Source organism: Tenrec ecaudatus, chromosome 11, assembly GCF_050624435.1.
Source record: "Tenrec ecaudatus isolate mTenEca1 chromosome 11, mTenEca1.hap1, whole genome shotgun sequence".
Classification (NCBI taxonomy): domain Eukaryota; kingdom Metazoa; phylum Chordata; class Mammalia; order Afrosoricida; family Tenrecidae; genus Tenrec; species Tenrec ecaudatus.
The window spans coordinates 87899504-87911992 of NC_134540.1; the positions used below are offsets into that span (position 1 = coordinate 87899504).

The 12489-nt window shown below is 41.0% G+C and overlaps 1 non-coding gene across 1 annotated transcript; it reads left to right on the forward strand.

Annotated features, from left to right (window-relative positions):
- Positions 1–3383: 3383 nt before the first annotated feature.
- On the forward strand, positions 3384–3527 carry LOC142462065 (small nucleolar RNA SNORA48). Its single transcript, XR_012787210.1, has one exon. It is a non-coding gene; the product is annotated as a small nucleolar RNA SNORA48 (small nucleolar RNA).
- Positions 3528–12489: the final 8962 nt, after the last annotated feature.

Sequence of the window (12489 nt, forward strand, 5' to 3'; positions counted from 1 at the left end):
ACCATTCTGGAAATGACAGATTCAAGAGGAATAGTGTTGGAATCATCACTAGTAAGAACATTTTTGAGTGGGGAGGGAGGGGAAAAATGAGGAGCTGATACCAAGGGCTCAAGTAGAAAGCAAATGTTTCAGAATGATGAGGGCAACAAATGCACAAATATGCTTGACACAATGGATACATGTATGGATTGTGATAAGAGTTGTATGAGCAAAAAAAAGAGTTGTATGAGCCCCCCAAAAATTATTTTGATAAATAATAATAAATAACTAAAAGGGTAAAAAAGAGAACATTTAAAAAATGTTATGAAGTGGAAATGGCTCAATAGCAGTGAGAGAGATCTCAAAGTCCAGTGTGGTTTGTGATAGAATGATATTCAAATGTTTACAAGGAAGATCATCATTCGTACATCAGCTTGTCATGTCATGGAGGCTTGCACATGGCTGTGAGCTGAAAGATATGGCACTGGTGTTTCAAATGCCACCACGGTCACCAAAGATGAGCACATTTCAGCAGAACTTCCAGATTAAGTTCACATTAGGAAGAAAGAATAGTCTTTCCACTTATAGGTTGCCCACGTCTGAAGAATTAGACACAAAAAACTTATGAATAGCACTGAAACGTTGTCAAATACAGTGCCAGAAAATTAGTTTCTCAGGTTGGAAGGCACTGAAATTACAACTGGGGAAAAGTTGCTCCTTCAAAGTAGAGCTGCTCGTAATGACTGCGGAACAGATCATCAATTACTTAGCTGTACATTCAAGTTGAACTTGACGTATTAAAAAAGAACTCCGTAAGAACCAAAATATGACTGGAGACAAAGTGTGGGAATTGCACCCGATCTGATCCTGCCGCACGAACAGAACAGCAAGGGAACGGAGCGGTGAGGTCCCCAGGGAATGCTGAAAGTGGACTTTGGGTCAAGGCGTGGTGGTCCAACAGACTGGACTGGAAAACCCACCTAAAGGCTAGCAAATAGCCCTTGAACTAACTACAAGCTTTTCTTTCTTATAATTTGTTTTTTTTTTGTTATTGGTTTGTTGTTGTTGCTGTTTTGTTTTATATTGTTGCTTGGTTTTTCTCTGTCTTGTTTTTCTGGATGAACAATCTGGAGGAGAAAACAATGGGACCAACAGTTCTGGGGAACATGGGAGAGGAGGAGGTGGGGGTAAAGGTAGTGCTGTTAACAAACCCAGGGACAAGGGAACAACAAGTGATTCAAATAGTTGGTGAGGAGGGTGTAGGAGGCCTGGTAGGGCATGATCAAGGGTAATGTAACCAAGAAGAATTGCTGAAACCCTTGTGGGGACTGAGCATTATAGTGGGACAGGAGGAAAGTCAAAGGAAATAGAGGAAAGAGCTGGGAGGCAAAGGGCATTAGTAGAGGTTTAGATAAAGGCTTCTACATATGCAAATATATTTATATATGAGGATGGGGAAATAGATCTATGTACATATATTTATAGGTTTAGTATTAAGGTGGCAGAAAGACATTAGGCCTCCACTCTAGTACTCCCTCAATGCAAGAATAATTTCTTCTATTAAATTGGCATTCTATGATGCTCACCTTTCCGACACAGCCGCTGAAGACAAAAAGCAGGTTAATAAGCAAATGTGGTGAAGAAAGCTGATGGTGCTTGGCTATCAAAAGATATAGCATCTGGGGTCTTAAAAGCTTGAAAGTAAACAAGCGGCCATCTAGCTCAGAAGCAACAAAGCCCACATGGAAGAAGCATACCAGCATGTGTGATCACGAGGTGTCGAAGGGATCAGGCATCATCAGAACACAAAATCTTACCATAGTGAATGAGGTGGGGAGTGCGGAGTGGAAACTCAAAGTCCATTTGTAGGCCACTGGACATCCCCTTACAGAAGGGTATCGGGTAGGAGATGAACCAGTCAGGGTGTGATGTAGCAATGATGAAAAAGACAACTTTCCTCTAGTTCCTAAATTCTTCCTACCCACCCCACTATCATGATCCTAATTATACCTTGCAAGTCTGGCTAGACCAGAGGATGTCCACTGGTACAGATAGGAACTGGAAACAAAGGGAATCCTTCAGGACCAGGGGTGTGAGTGGCAATACTGGGTGGGTAGAGGGAGGGTGGGTTGGAAAGGGGGAACTGATTACAAGGATCTACATGTGACCTCTTTCCAGGGGGATGGACAACAGAAAAGTGGTTGAAGGGAGACGTAAGACAGGACAAGAATATGACAAAATAATAATTTATAAATTACCAAGGGTTCATGAAGGAGGGGGAAGTGGGGAGGGAGGGGAAAAATGAGGAGCTGATGCCAGGGGCTTAAGTGAAGAGCAAATGTTTTGAGAATGGTGAGGACAATGAATGTACAAATGTGCATTACACAATTTATGTATATATGGATTGTGATAAGGGTTGTATGAGCCCCTAATAAAGTTATTTTTAAAAAGAACCAAAAATGACCTTGAGTATATCCCACCGAAGTTAGAGAACATCTGAAGAAATGAATTTGTTGCATTGAGTACTAATGACAGAAGACCTGAACGTCTGTGGGATGACATCCAGAACATCATGCGTGAATGAAGAAGGAAAGAGCAATTAAAAGGTGATGGAAGGACTACACAGTCACTGCACCAAAAATACTTGGTTGATGTTCAACCATTTCAAGAGACAGCAAATTATGAAGAACCAAATATATTGAATAAATAATTCCAAACTGCACCAAGGGCATTAATGAAAGAAAAAAAAAAGGAAATGATGGAATACCAATGTTTCCACAATCTGATGAAGCACTCACTAGTCTATGCCAAGAAATTTGGAAGATAGATATCTGACCAAGCATCTGGAAAGGATCCATCCAGAGAAAGGTGACCCAACAGAATGAGGAGATTATCAAGCAATATTAATATAACATGCCACGAAAATTTTGCGGAAGAGAAGTTTTAAATGGTTGTAGTAATGGGGAGCTGCCAACATTCTGGCTGGATTTCTCAGAAGAGGTCATCAAATGAAGAATATCATTGGTAATGTCAGAAGGATCTTGGCTGAAGGTAGAGAATACTAGGGAGATGTTTACTTGTGTTTTAATCACTGTGCAGACGTATTTGACTGTGTGGACCATAACAAACTATGGATAACATGGAGCAGAAAGTGAAGTTCTGTACATGGAGGTGGGGCAAGGGAATTCTGCATGGTATAACATCAGCAAATGTGTGCATCCGGGTTCTGTCCTTTCACTATCCTTATTCAATCTATATGCTGAGAAGTGGAACACTATGAAGAAAAAAGTAGCATCAGGATTGGAGGAGGGTTTACAAGCAACCTACAATATGCCAATGACACAACTTCGCTTGCTGAAAGCAAAGAGGAATTGAAACACTGGTTGATGAAAATTGAAGACTGCAAGCCCTGGCTATGGGCAAAAGGAAACCTGATTGATGGTGGTGCTCTTATATCAGCCAGGGCCAGAGCAGACTGGCAGCCCTTTGTTCATCCTCGCTGGATGCCTAGATCGTGGCCAGAGCTGTTTCAGGCCTAGGGCACATTTTTTAAAAAGAACACTGGAGACAACAACCTTCTGTATGGATTGCAACTCAGTGTGAAAGAATAAAAAAGCTCACAACTGGAACAATAGTGTTAGAATAGGCGAAGAAGAGATTGAAGTTCTAAGAATTTCATCTTGCTTGAATCCATGATCAATGTTTATGGAAGCAGCAGTCAAAAATCAAATGGTGTAGTGCATTGGATAATTCGGCTGAGAAGAGCTCTTTAAAGTATTAAGGATCATGGATGTCATTTTGAGGACTAGGGTGTGCCTGACCCAAATCATAGTGTTGTCAATCACCTTATAGGCACGTGAAAGCTAGACAGTAAATGAGGACGATTAAAATAAAATCAATGCATCTGAACTTGGTGTAGAATATTGAAAGTACAGACAGAGGGACAACCAAAGTTGCCTTGGAATGAAGACAGCCAGGCTGCTCTTTGGAAGCGAAGAGAGTAAGAGTCCTGCTCACCTATTTTGCACGTGCGACCAGGAGAGACTGGTCTTTGAAGAAGAACCTCATTCTTGGAGAAGTAGAAGCTCAATCTGTCAGGGTACGGGTCCCCAACACTCGAACAGCTCCTCAGGAGCGACTTTGAGGTTGTGGGAAATAATAAAGGCAGACCGATAGCAGAGCACAGGGGCTCCTTGTCCCTGTGTCAGGACCAAGAGAGTGAATGTCTTTTCCAGGGGGCATATATGATGGGGCGCACAGAGCCAGCTTTCAAAAGGCATACAGGTCATACGAAGATCATAACTTAGTCAATGGGTAGTATCATAAGTGGGAAACATAATAAACCAGCAATGAGCTAAGTCATCATCTTGACCGAGTGCTAGTTGACCTTGAATATCCCCCTCCCCAAGGGAACAGTTTATGATCCATATCAGAAGAGGATCTCAGAAGCGAGTTTGCTACATTTAATGGTGTGCTGGGCTATAGAACCTGATCGCTTTTATCTCTAGATAACCTTCTGGCATAGTGACAAACCAGACGCAGGGATGAGACATCTTTTAGAGTAGCTCCTTTATGACAAATCCTTTATGGGGGGTTATTGGAGGGACTGTGTTCAGTCACGAGACTGTGTACTAAGAGTATTTCTATCTCATAACCATGAAGGGCTTCTGCCATCGGAGTCAGCTTTCCAAACCCTTAATTATGAGCACAGCTGCACTGCATTCTCAGCCCTGCCCTCAGTTTACCACAGGTAACCCAAAGGATAAAAACCTTCAACCAGATGGATCGATACAGTGGCTGCAGCAATGGGCTCAAACATAACAATTATGAGTATGGCATAGAGCCAGGCTGTGTTTTGTTCTGATGTACAGAAGGTAGTGACAATTCTGAACTGATTTGATGACACCTGACAGCAACAACAAGGAAGATCAATTAATCTGACTGTTAATGCAAATTTAAGACCAACCATTAAAGCCAAGGATGAAGAAATGAAAGAAGTCTACCAACTTTTTCAGTCTGAATTTAATCAGAGTGCAATACAGATGCATTGGTGATTGGAACTCAAAAGTTGGGGAAGGGGTGGTGGTAGAAGGATCAGTGACTGGGAGATACGACTTTGGTGACAGGAGTGAAACAGGAATATTGTTTTGGAATCATGGCAACATATGTACAAATGTGCTTGGCAATATATGTACAAATGTGCTTGATACAATGGATGTATGGGTTGTTATAAGAGCGGTAAGAGCCTCCAATAAAATGATTTATTAAAATTAAAAAATATTTTTTTCAAAAAAGAAAGAAACAGGAACATAGTGATGAAAGTTTACAAGACCAACAACTTCTTCATTGCATATACCGTTTTCAACAACACAAGTGGTAGCTATTCACACAGACGACACCAGATGGAATACACAGATATATTGATTGCATCTGTGGGATGAGATGATGGAGATGCTTAAGAGCATCAGCAAAAACAAGGCCACGGTCTGACTGTGGAATAGGCCATCAGTTGCTTATATGCAAGCTCTGGTTGAAAATGAAAATTAAAACAGCTAAAAAACCCAACCAAAAAAAAACGAAACTCACTGCCATCTACTCAATACAGACTCATAGTGACCCCTGTGGATTTCCAAAACTGTAGCTGTTGATGAGCGTAGAAAGTCCAGTCTTTGTCCCTCGGAGCTGTTGCTGGTTTTGAACTGCTGACCATGTGGACCACAGCCCAGCACGTAACCACTACACCACCAGGGGTCTTTAAAACAACTTAAAAGGAGATCCAAAATGTGGCCGTGAGCACATCCCACCAGGATTGGTAGCTCTTCTCAAGACTAGATTGGAAGCATTGAACACTAATGAACCAAGACGTGACAAGCTATGGGATAACACCCAGCACATCATACATGAAGAAAGTAAAAGGTGTTTCTGGGGGCACTCGTTTGTCTGTGCTAAGAAATTCGGAAGACAGCCACTTGGTGACTGATGGAAAGAGATCCATATTTGGGCCAATCCAAAGAAAAGTGACCCAGCAGAATTCAGAAATTATCAAACAATATCAATACTATTACATGTAAGCAAAATTTTGCTGAACATAATGTAAAAATGGTTACAGCAGTACATTGACTGAGAACTAACAGAAAATTAAGCTCTATTTGGAAAAAATATGGAAAATTAGAGACATTTGCTTAAGCTAGAGAGATCTCAGTTGAAAGTAGAATATTTTTTTTATTTGCATTGTGTTTCAATGCAAACATCATAACGAATTCTGGATAACATTGTGAAGAATGGGGATTCCTAGACACTTCATTGTGTGTGTGCAAAACTGGTACATAGACCAAGTGCCAGTCATTCAAACAGAACAAGGGGACAGTGAGTGGTTAAAACCCAGGAAAGGTATGCATGAGGATTATATCCATCACCATACTGATTCAGTCTGAAGGCTGAGCAAATAATCTCAGAACATGGTGTGTAGGAACGGGGAACACATCAAGATTGCTTGCCTGCAGAAAGTGAAGAGGCATCGAAGCCCCGAGGGATGAAAATCAAATCTGACAGTCTTCAGTATGGATGTCTCAAAGAACTGAAGATGGCATGGAAAAAAATCTTTATAAAGCAAACAAAGATCTCCACACACAAACCAATGATAAATAGAAAAGAGATGAAAGATGTCCGCGATTTCATTCTGCTTGGATCTACAGCAATGCTCATGAAAACAGCCATCGAGAAGTCACATCGTGAGCGGGCACATGCGCCCCAGGAGCCCTCCCTCCAGTGCTAATGAGTGAAGATACCACTTTGAGGATACAACTCATATGTGCCTGACGAAAAGCCAGGGAATGTTCACTTGTTTCATATGCATATCAGAGCTGGGCAATGAATAGGAAGATAAGAGAAAAATTGATGCACATGGCAAAGAATATTTAAACTATCGTGGATTGCCAAAAGAACAAACAAATCTGTCTTGGAAGAAGTACAGCAAGAATGATCCCGAGTTCCGACCAAACAGCAATTGTCCTGTTGTATATAGCATCACTGAAAGGCACCTAACAACACCCAAGGGCACGAAGTGTATCACAATTCCCTGTGTCCTAAATAAATAAATAATCATGTGGTCTGCAAATAGAGTTTTATTTATACCCTTCCAATTGGGACTGTTTTGAAGAGGGGTGAGAGCAGATATCATTGTGTTTTTCCAGTATTAGATGAAAGCATTTTGTCTTTCACCATTAATTATTGTGTTTGCCATAAATATTGGTCCTTCACTGCCATCCAGTAAATTATGACTCTGTTACCTACAAGATCAGTGTTTGAAATCACCACCAGCTCTGCAGAGTTCAAATTGAGGCTGTCTACTCCTATAAAGATTTGAAGTTAAAGGCAATGAGGAGGATGTAGAGATCCCAGTGGTGTTGGAGCAACAGCAAATCTAGCTGAGAGGAATTACTAAGAGCTGAAGAAGGGCAAGCATGATGGTGGGGCAGGAGGAAGGTAAAAGGAAACCGAGGGCAGATCTAGGAAGCAAAGCTATGGACAGAGGTATAAACAGGTGTGCACTTATGTAAATATATTAATTCACAAAAATAGAGGTATTGGCTTATGTACATATATTTATGTGGCACTACATCGAGTAAGTGGATGTATACATTGAGAAAGTGGACTTTGGGCATCTCCTCAAGCCCTCCCTCAACACAAGGCTGCATTGTTCTAACAACCTGTCATTCTGTGATGCTTACCCTTCCTACATGATTGCTGAAGACAAAATGGGTGCATAAGCAAGTGTGGTAAATAAAGCTGATGGTGCCCAGCTATCAAAAAAATATTGCATCTGAAGTCTTAAAGACTTGAAGTTAAACAAGCAGCCTTCTAGCAGAGAAACAATAAGCCCACATGGAAGAATTACACCAGGTGTTGATGGAATCAGGTAGCAGGCACCAGATGCCCCAAAACACTACCACCACCAACAACAACAAATTATTGAGGATGGTGCTTGAAGCAGAGACAGAAAACCCATTTAGACAACAGGACATCTCTTCACAGAAGGATCACAAGGAAGGGATGAGTCAACCAGGGCTCAGTGTAGCACCAATGAAACACACAATGTTCCTCTGATTTTTTGAGGCTTCCTCAGCCCGTGAGATAGTTTATTGTGCCAGCCTGGCCGATAAACACAAGTGGTTCTCTCTAGAGAACCCTGTCTAATACACCCCGCCCCCCTCACCCCTACCCGCCTCTCATGATTCTAGTCCAGTCTTTCAGTTTTGGCTAGACCAGAGCACGTACACTAGTAGAGGCAAGAGCTCATGACACACGGAAATCAGGTCAGATAAACCCTCAGGAGTAGCAATACCAGGAGGGTAGGGAGAAGGTGGAGGAGGAGGGGAGGAAGGGGGAACCAATAGCAATGATTGACACATAATTTTCCCCTCCCCAGGGGGATGAACAACAGAAATGTGTATGAAGGGAGACAGTGGTCATTATGAGATATGAAAACAATAATAATGTATAATTTATCAAGAGGTCACAAGAGTGGGATGGGGGAGGGAGGGAAAAAAGAGGAGCTGATACTAAGGGTTCAAATAGAAAGTAAATGTTTAGAAAATGATAATGGCAATATATGTACAAATATGCCTGGTACAATTGATGTATGGAATGTTTTAAGAGCCCCCAATAAAATGATTTTTAAAAAAGATTTCAAGTCCCAGGAACCCCAAAAGGGCAGCTCTACTCTGTCCTATAGGGTTGCTACAGATCTTAATTTTTATTTATTTTTTGGGGGGGTAGAGGCTCTTTATTAAATTGAGGAAGTTCCTCAGAAGTCACAGTATTCTAAGGGCGTTTCACATTTGTCAAATAATTTACTGAGTCAATTGACATGACCTTTTCTTTTTTTAGCTACAATAAGATATATTACTTGAGTAGATATTTTACCTCAGAGGGCATTCTAATAGACAGCAAACACGTGAACAAATACATAGTGAAATTATCAGAGAGAGATACACTTCAAATCCACCAGAAGATACCCTTTCACTCCTACTCGAATGACAAGATAAACACAAAAACCAGAAAATAGCAAATGTTGGTGGGAATTTGGAATACAAAAATAGTACAAGCAACCCCTACCCCAGAGGGATGAACAACAGAAACATGGGTGAAGGGAGACAGCAGATGATGTGAAATATGAAAATGAAAATAATTTATAAATTATCAGGGGTTCACAAGGGGTGGGGAATGGAAGGGGAAAAAGCTGATTCCAAGGGCTCAAGTAGAGAGAAAATGTTTTGGAAATGATGATGGCAACATATGCACAAATGGGCTTGATATAATGGATGTATGGATTGTTATAAGAGCTGCAAGAGTCCCCAATAAAATGATGTATTAAAATTAAAAACAAGAACAAAATAGTACAATCATTGTGGAAACCAATATAGTTGTTGCTCAAATAAACGAAAACGAGGACTTCCCTCTGACTGAGCAAAGGCACTCGTAGGTGCATGCCCCCAGAGATTTAAAAGCTGAGACTTGTCCGCCAGTGTTCCTTGCATTGCTCGCCACACCAGGCCAAAGGTGGAAACAGCCTAAACGATTACCAAGCGGTGACTGGAGAAACCCAGGGTGGCAACATCTGTTACATACATCCTATTCTCCCTGTGTCTCTTTTCCATTTTTTGTCTTTTCATTGTGAATTAGGTGAAGGTTTACAGAGGACATCTGTTTGACCTTCAACAATTCACGGACATTTTGTTTCAGCTCATCCACTGCAGCCCCTCACTGCCCCGCCGCAGCTTTACATTCTGATGGACATCTGATGGTGAGGAGTTCTCTTCATGTTCTTTCCTTCTGGGAATATTTTATTCTTTTTTTTATTTTCTCTTAGGTCCGCTTTGCCAGACAGAAGAAATTTGATGGATAGTTATTTTCTACTGTCACTTGAAACACCTGTGTCACTTCCTATGGGCCTCCCTGGTTTCAGATGAGAAATCTCACATTGGCGATTCTCCAAGGTATGCATGATTTCTCCCTGATTGTTTCTAAGATCTTTTTCTCTCTTTATTTTTACTTTTCAAAAGGAGCCCTGGTGGTGTAGTGGTTACCAGTTGGGCTGTGGTCTGGCAAGGTCAGCAGTTCAAAACCATCACCCTTTCCCAGGGGGAAAGACAGGGCTTTCTATTCCTGTAGAGTTAGCAGTCTTGGAAACACTCCGGGGCAGTTCTATTGACCTTGACCTACAGAGAGCTGCTATGGGTTGGCATTGACATGATGGCAGTGAGTTTGGTTTGAGTTTTTTGGTTACTTTTCAGAAGTTTATATAAGATGTATTTTAGCATGGAGTTCCTCCCCACCCCCACCTCCTCCTTAATGGTGTTTTCTTAGGTTTGTGTCTGTTGCTAAATTTGAGAAGTTTCCAACATTTTCTTTTCAACACCACACTTTCTTCTTTCTTTTGGAGAATACACTGAATGCTAGATCTTTTGTTCTGGTTTCTTAAATCCTTACGCCTTCACTTCTTTCCCAGTTTGTTTTCTCCATACTCAGATTGAATAGACACATTTGATCAGTGTTCAAATTCACTGATTCTATGCTCTGTCATCTCCACTCTGCGACAACATATATGAAGTTCACTTTTACTTGTTATTGTAGTTTACCGTCTCATTTAGTCCTTTTTTGTAACTTCTGTTCCTTTGTTGATGCCTTAGTCTGGGTACTTTAGAGAAACAAATCCACAGAAATGCATGTATAAGAGAGAGTTTTCTTTGAAGGTTAAGTGCGCATCAAGAAAACATCGCAACCTAGTGCTGCCCAAACCCACAAGTCCAACATTAACCCATTAACCCTTATGTCCAACACCGATCCACAAAGTCCTCCTCTATCTCATAAAACAGAAGCAAAGATGCCAACTGCAGGAGGAAAGCTGACTCAGTGAATGTGTGAATATCTCAGCGCTGGCAGGGGTCTCCACACAGCTTCTCCAGTAGCCAGGGCTGCATCGGGGTAGATCCATGTGGCTTCTCCTCAGGGATGTCTTGCAGGAAGTGAGCCTTGCCAGCTGAAGCAGGGAACTGGCTAAGGCAGCTGCACCCTGGTCTGACCATCACAAAGCAAGAGAACAAAGAACTAGAAAGGCGAGGCTCAGTGAGCCATTTATCCCTCCGCCCTTCAATTAACCCCACATGTGTCTATTGGCCAGGTTGGCACAATAAACTAACTACCTCAGTTGATATTTTCTGTTTTTCATTGCTCCAACAGTCAATTGTTTGTTGACTCATTTTTATTACAGTCTAAAATGCTTATCTGACCATTCTAGCCTTTGATTTATTTCAGTGTTGATTGTCTTTCCTTTTCTAAGCTGTGTTTTTCCTGCTTCTTGGTATGACAAGCGATTCTCACTTGTATCCTGAACTTTTAGATGCTCTGCTAGTCTAATCTTGGTCTTGTTTGTTGCTGTTGTGAGTGGTTGAGCTGAGGCTGACTCACAGTGACCTTGTATAGTAGAGCACTGTCCCTTAAAGTTCTTCAGCTGAATCCTTATAGGAGCAGATGGCTAGCTTTTCTCTTACAGAATCTCCGATGGGTTTAAACAACTGACCTTGTAGTCAGCCAAGCTAACTTGGTTTTATTTAAGTCTTCTATTTTATCAGGCAGTCACTTGATTTAGGTGTGTCATTCTAGAGTGAAGGGCAGAAAAGAAGGACTATATGGAATGGTTTTGGGATTAGAGAAGGTGTTAGGGGCCCCAGCTTAATTCCAGGTGGCAGCAAGTGGCCTTTTAGTGGCCGCTGTGCTTTGCTAGGACCATCTCTAAGGTCCTGTTCAGCCTTGGACAGATGGTTGGACAGCAGGCAGACTTGAGGATTCACATTGGGAACTTGTGACTCTGAAGCCATACCCTCTCTTTCAGAATGTAAGACACGATGTAACACAACTATAATCCGTTAATTAATTTGAACTTTTTACACTAAAAACTTTGAAATAGCAGATGCCATGCTCATGTATGTCTTACATCATCTTTCTTTTAGACTAGCGGTTGAACGACCCTTTCACAGGGGTCCCCCGATTCACAACAGTGGCAACATGACAATTATGAAGTAGCAATGAAAATAATGTTATGGTTGGGGGGTCACAACAACATGAAGAACTGTATGAAAGGGTTGCGGCATTAGGAAGATTTTAAACTGTGGAGAGTGACTAATGTATCATATAGATAAAACGATCTTTATTTGTAGAGTCAGTGAATGTCAACAGACCAGATTTTTTCGTTGATTTCTACTACTGAAATAATTTTATAAACTTAGGCCCTTTGTTGCTTTTCTCTTGAATTACCTTTAATCAATGCTTAATACATGAAATGATATAACAATCACACTTGTATATTGTCAATTTTAAATAGAATCAATATTATCAAATTAATCTTTATTGAATTTTTAAATGTAATATTTTAAATCACATATTTAAATCCACTAATAAACACCCTGTAGCCTCTTTTACAACTACTTTAAGTGCTTATCTAATAATTTA